The sequence below is a fragment of the Rutidosis leptorrhynchoides genome, chromosome 7, assembly GCF_046630445.1.
Source record: "Rutidosis leptorrhynchoides isolate AG116_Rl617_1_P2 chromosome 7, CSIRO_AGI_Rlap_v1, whole genome shotgun sequence".
In the NCBI taxonomy this organism is placed as follows: domain Eukaryota; kingdom Viridiplantae; phylum Streptophyta; class Magnoliopsida; order Asterales; family Asteraceae; genus Rutidosis; species Rutidosis leptorrhynchoides.
This window is the reverse complement of record NC_092339.1, coordinates 41,785,938-41,793,350: the sequence shown is the minus strand read 5'-3', so window position 1 is coordinate 41,793,350 and position 7,413 is coordinate 41,785,938.

Here is a 7,413-nt window from a genome sequence, read left to right as displayed (position 1 = left end):
GGGGATAGGATTAGATGCAAACTCACATACCCGACTAGTGTACCTGTATGCCCGACCAGTAGGGGATTTCAATTTTATAAAAATAATAACATTCATCAGTAGTATTATAAACTACAACGTTGTATTGTTGTTCGATATTTATATATAGTCACTTATATTTATTATTCAATTTAATAGCATTATTACTTAAACAAAATTTGAAATAGATGAATGGTGAATGAGAATGACTATCAACGGGCATATTCAATAGCCGAGAGAAAACTCGATAACCTGAGACTTAGTAAGTAAATGAGGATTCTCGTTTACCCATTGGGAAATCGGTAACCTGACAGTTAGTAAGTAAATAGGGATCCGACGGGTATGAGTTCAAGTTTGGGACAAGGTTTCTTAATCGGGTTCGGGTCTGGAATTACCTAAACCCGACCCAAATCAGACCTGATGTCATCCATACCTTCAACTCATTAAGGTAGAAACATGACTATAATTGCTAGTTGCTTATTTCTATAGATATTGTAGACGCTATAGGGATCTTAGATTAATCGTTATACTAGGATTAGAGGCGGAAAACACTAATCTAGGTCGAGTCGAATACGTATACGCTTCGGGATCAATGAAACCAACTAATTGTTGATGAAATCGACGCCTTAGGGTGTGTATTCGGTTGGGATATGGTTTGGGACGATTGCAGAATCGGAATAGGTCAGCCACAGGGTGTAGGGTTCGTAAACTAACAATGAATCCCAACACCCATATTTATATATGTCTTTAGCGACCATCGGTCGTAGGTCTCTGACCTTCGGCCGATGGTCCTTGTCCCTCGATCGATGGTCCCTACCATCGGTCGATGGTCTGAGCTGCCAACCAAACAGCTCTAAACCATTTCTCGGCATTGGTTAATCATATCAAGCAAAATATATCAACCAATATTGTTCATACATGACTGAATTGTAAACGACATAACAAATAGAACGTATTACAATGATAGAACTTGAGATTAATGCACCAACAGATTTAACACTACTTTGCATCAATTGGTGACTACCTAAGGATTTCTTATGTAAATAACAAATCATAAAAATTATCAAGCAACCAAATATTAAACATGGAATCTAGCACAAGGCACCAAAACTTTATTGATGAAAAGATAGTCGGGCATCTAGCACAAGGCACCAAAACTTTACGCAATAACCTTGTTCCTCAAAAGATCGGCATATTTATTTGGCGGGCATTAAAAAACCGGCTACCGGTTCGAGCCGAACTAGACAGAAAGGGGATTGATCTTGACTCGGTAAGATGTCCTACTTGTAATGATGGCATTGAGGATCTAGAGCACGCGTTGGTTCAATGTTCATACGCAAAAGAAATTTGGAGGCGGGTTCTCAATTGGCTGCATCTTCGTCCAAGCAATGCACACACTATAGGCGATTTATTGATGGCACAAGGTTTCTCCAGCTCACCTGGCCCAAATCGATACTCGCAAGCTTGCTTATGGGTTAGTGCATATATCATTTGGCATAATCGTAATCGCAAACTGTTTCGCAATACGCAACAGCCGGTACCACTTGTGCTTCAAGAGATTCAAGTTCGCTCCTTTGAATGGGTATTTTGTCGTTCGAAAATCAATAAAATCAAGTGGTTGCAATGGATATCAGCACCGAACTACTATGATGATCATGGCTAACTCCTTGTTTATGCTTAATGTTTTAATTTTTTAATTTTTGTGATCTGTATCTTATAGCTCTCCTGTTTGGTTTTTAGATTGTAATAGGTTCCTTGTAAATGCCTCATACTAATCTCTGGTATGAGGTAATGTTTTGTTTCCCCATTTTTGATTAATATATTGCTGGCTTTTCAAAAAAAAAAAAAATATTAAACATGGAATCAAGACACTAAAAACTGATAAAATAATTGATTACATAGTTTGAGGTTGGTCAGGTTAACCCGAAATGGGTGTGTTGACTTTAAATGAGTCAAAGGGGTTAATGATTTACCTAGTTTGGGATTATGGGTATGAATTACCCTAATTGTGTTATAGTTAGTGTTGATAGACCTTGATCACTAGCTTTTAAGTGATTGACGATGGTCTTGACCCTTAAGGGGCTGTTTTGGTGTAAATGGGGCATTTAATGCATTTAAGTCATTAAATGCACTTGAGTGAATTGTTGGTGTTTAGCCCAACAAGTTTGTTTGTTGATTGAGTACTTATTGTATTAGGCACTCGGCTTTGAAGCATTCGGAAGTATAAAATCATCACCAAATCGTTGAGGTGAGTGGAATAATTATATATGTATGTATATGATTTATTTACTTGTGGGGTATGGGTTAAAGTTCGATGTTGACGATACCATAACCTAGAGTATATTGTTGTTTCGTTTTGATGAGGGTTTAAGTTCGATGTTGACGATACCTCATGTATGGATTTAAAGTTCGATGTTGACGAAGCCATACCGCTATTGTAGTGAAATTCGATGAGGGTTTAAGTTCGATGTTGACGATACCTCATATGTGGGTTTAAGTTCGATGTTGATGATATCACATTTATTGGGACGAATGGGAATTAAGTTCGATGTTGACGATACCATTCGTTGAGCTAGCCTTGGGATTCGAATACTAATGGATGTTGTGAACATCAACGCGTATGTATTGTGTTGTAGCATATTGTATTGTTGCGTTATATGATATTGTTATACTAGCTTGTGTTATCGAGGACTTAGCGTTATACATTATAATGGTATGCTAATTATGTTGCTAGTAGGTATACAGATTTGTTGTAAGTGTGTGCAAGTAAGTAAGTTATATATAGTTATATATACATATATATATATATACATATATATATATATATACATATATATATACATATATATATATATATATATATATGTATAATTATTGCATTCACTAAGCTTTAGCTTATCCTCTCGTTGTTTATCTTTTTATAGGCTCGGGCGTTGACAAGGGTAAGGGCGTACGGTTGGATTAGAGATTCCCGCTTGTTTGATAGGGGACGCTTTTGGATGTGATAGCTTTTGGAGTTTGACCGAGATTTGGGTAGTTTAACCCCAAACACCATGATCTTAGTGTCTTTTGAAATTTAAACTAATGTGGTCGAAACTCGTGTTTTGTATGAAACTCGTAAAACGGCCGATGTGGGCCCCGTTTTGTAAAACTCATTTTATTATTGAATCGTGTGAGTTTTAACTATTATGACATGTTGTGAAAAGCGTTTCGTCTAAATATGTCGGGAAGTGGGAGATCTTTATTTGAAAAATTGCAAAACCGGACAGAACTGAAAACAGACCTGTGCGCGCCGCGCACCCTGAGGTGGTGCGTGTGGCGCACTCCACTGTTATATAAAAAAAAAAAATTTGTTTCGCGTATTTGGTTGGTTATTGGTTTGGGTTGTTACAAGTGGTATCAGAGCATGGTCTAAGGGATTTAGGCGACTTGAGATAGGTGCCTAGACTTAGACTTATTTGTGTATGCGCTTTATGCGGGACTTGTAGGAGATGGGTCGGACCGGGAGTTGATTAGTGCTTAGGTTTATGTGAATTAACCTTGCACTAATTGTTTTATGTTGTTTTAGCGATCATCAAGCGAGATAGGCGTTGTACTAGCAAGTTAATGCGGCGTGCTCGCGTAACAATGATTAGCTACCATTGTTACGGGTTCAAATCGCGTCAAACAAGCGATGTACGACAATTGTTGAGCAAGATGGGGTAGTGTGGTGTATATGTATATACATATGTGTTAAGTCCTTTCGTTTCGTTGCTTAATTTACTTCGTTTTATAGAATGAAGATGAGAAATGGACACGACACCAATGACGGAAGTACGAGTGAGGACGTTGAACTCACGACCTAGGTAGAGGCCATCTTTAAAAGGCTAAAAAAGGATTTTCTTGACGATGTTCGAAAGGTTTTCCAAGAGTCGGTTGATGGAAAAGTGACCGAAATGATAAATGAACGAATGAAAGCCGCAATAGAGGAGGCTTTGGAAGCTAGAAATATTTATCCTCGAGGCGAAGGGGGTGAAGGTAATGGTGGGAGTGGAAGGCGGGACTTCCACTACAAAAATTTCAAGGATACTCAATCTCCGATGTTTAATGGGGTGAGGGATCCATTGAAAAGCACTTGTTGGATTTCCGATATCGAGGGAGCGTTCCGTACCGCGGAATGTTCTCCCGAGAAGAAGACGAGGTATGGGTCTAGCATGTTGCGCGAAGAAGGCAAGTTGTGGTGGGACGATAAAATCAAATTATATGGTGAAGAGCAATGCATGAGCTTGACATGGGAGGAGTTTAAGAAGGAATTTTTCCAAGAATACCGAACTTCTTCCGATCTTGATAGAATCCGGGACGAGTTGCACAATTTGCAACAAGGTTCAATGGACTTGGTCACTCTCAAGTCTACCTTCTTGGCAAAGACTCGTTTTTGTCCGGAATATGTTGGTGACGATCACAAGCTAATGAAAGATTTCTACCATACCATGAATGATGAGTATAAGGGTAAGATTAGTCGACGAGCGGCTAAGTCTTTTGAAGAGTTATTTGAATTGGCTCGGGGTTTTGAGCCGGAGGTTCCAAGAAAAAGCGATTTCACTTTTTCTAAAAGAAAGTTTGAAGGTTCTAGTCATTCTAACTTTTCCAACAAGAAGAACAAGAACAAGAAGGGTTCCGAAAGTGTAAATAGTGTGAAGAAGGGAGGTTTCGGGAACTTTATCCCTACTTGCTACAATTGTGGGGTACGAGGTCATTTGACTCGGGATTGTACAAAGCCTCCTTCAACAAACAAGCTCACTTGTTTTAATTGCAACAAAGAAGGACACCGAAAGTCGGAGTGCCCCTACTTGAACACCGGTCATGTTAAACGGTTGGAGAAAGCGGCGGGCACGGCTAGGGGTCATAACTATTTGATGACGAATGAGGAGGCCAAGCAATCCAACGAAGTCGTTTCAGGTACTTTCATGGTTAACTCTAATCCGGCACGAATCCTATTTGACAGTGGTGCCAATTTATCGTTTGTTTCTCCAAGATTCGTGCCTAAGTTAAATAAACCGCTAGTTAAGTTAAGTCTGTAGTTACCCGAACTTTTCCATGTTTATATATATTAAATGAAATTAATATTTACATAATTAAGTGTTTCCAACATGTTAAGCAATCAAACTTATTAAGACTTGATTAATTGGAATAGGTTTCATATAGACAAATGACCACCCAAGTTGACCGGTGATTCACGAACGTTAAAACTTGTAAAAACTATACGATGACATATATATGGTTATATATATAGTTAACATGATTTTATTATAAGTATGTATTTCATTAGGTATTTTAACAATGAGTTATATACATAAAAATGAGACTATTAAATTAAGAAACTCGAAAACGATATATATAACGATTATCGTTATAACGTCTTACTAGGTACATATGAATTATATTAAGATATTGATACACTTGGTTAATTATGTTAAATGATAAGTAAATATATCATTAAGTGTATTAACAATGAACTACATATGTAAAAATAAGACTACTAACTTAATGTTTTTTGAAACGAGACATATATGTAACGATTATCATTGTAACGACATTTAATGTATATAGATCATATTAAGAGATATTCGTACATCATAATATCATGATAATATAATAATTTAAAATCTCATTTGATATTATTAACATTGGGTTAACAACATTTAACAAGATCGTTAACCTAAAGGTATCAAAACAACGTTTACATGTAACGACTAACGATGACTTAACGACTCAGTTAAAATGTATATACATGTAGTGTTTTAATATGTATTCATACACTTTTGAAAGACTTCAAGACACTTATCAAAATACTTCTACTTAACAAAAATGCTTACAATTACATCCTCGTTCAGTTTCATCAACAAATCTACTCGTGTGCACCCGTATTCGTACTCGTACAATACACAGCTTTTAGATGTATGAACTATTGGTATATACACTCCAATGATTAGCTCTTAGCAGCCCATGTGAGTCACCTAACACATGTGGGAACCATCATTTGGCAACTAGCATGAAATATCTCATAAAATTACAAAAATATGAGTAATCATTCATGACTTATTTACATGTAAACAAAATTACGCATCCTTTATATCTAATCTATATACCAACGACCAAAAACACCTACAAACACTTTCATTCTTCAATTTTCTTCATCTAATTAATCTCTCTCAAGTTCTATCTTCAAGTTCTAAGTGTTCTTCATAAATTCTACAAGTTCTAGTTTCATAAAATCAAGAATACTTCCAAGTTTGCTAGCTTACTTCCAATCTTGTAGAGTGATCATCCAACCTCAAAAAATCTTTATTATTTACAGTAAGATATCTTTCTAATACAAAGTAATACTCATATTGAAACTTTGATTCAATTTCTATAACTATAACAATCTTATTTCGAGTGGAAATCTTACTTGAACTTGTTTTCGTGTCATGATTCTGCTTCAAGAACTTTCAAGCCATCCAAGGATCCTTTGAAGCTAGATCCATTTTTCTCATTTCCAGTAGCTTTATCCAGAAAACTTGAGGTAGTAATGATGTTCATAACATCATTCGATTCATACATATAAAGCTATCTTATTCGAAGGTTTAAACTTGTAATCAATAGAACATAGTTTAGTTAATTGTAAACTTGTTCGCAAACAAAAGTTAATCCTTCTAACTTGACTTTTAAAATCAACTAAACACATGTTCTATATCTATATGATATGCTAACTTAATGATTTAAAACCTGGAAACACGAAGAACACTGTAAAACTGGACATACGCCGTCGTAGTAACACCGCGGGCTATTTTGGGTTTGATAATTAAAAACTATGATAAACTTTGATTTAAAAGTTGTTCTTCTGGGAAAATGATTTTTCTTATGAACATGAAACTATATCCAAAAATCATGGTTAAACTCAAAGTGGGAGTATGTTTTTCAAAATGGTCATCAAGACGACGTTCTTTCGACTGAAATGACTACCTCTTACAAAAACGACTTGTAACTTATATTTCTGACTAAAAACCTATACTTCTTCTGTTTAGATTCATAAAATAGAGTTCAATATGAAACCATAGCAATTTGATTCACTCAAAACGGATTTAAAATGAAGAAGTTATGGGTAAAACAAGATTGGATAATTTTTCTTGTTGTAGCAACGTGAAAATTGGTAACAAATCTATATTAATCATATCCTAGCTAACTTATATTGTATTATACATGTATTCTAATATATTATGTAATCTTGGAATACCATAGACACGTATGCAAATGTTTTGACATATCATATCGACCCATGTGTATATATTATTTGGAACAACCATAGACACTCTATATGCAGTAATGTGGGAGTTAGCTATACAGGGTTGAGGTTGATGATAATGCTAAAAACGA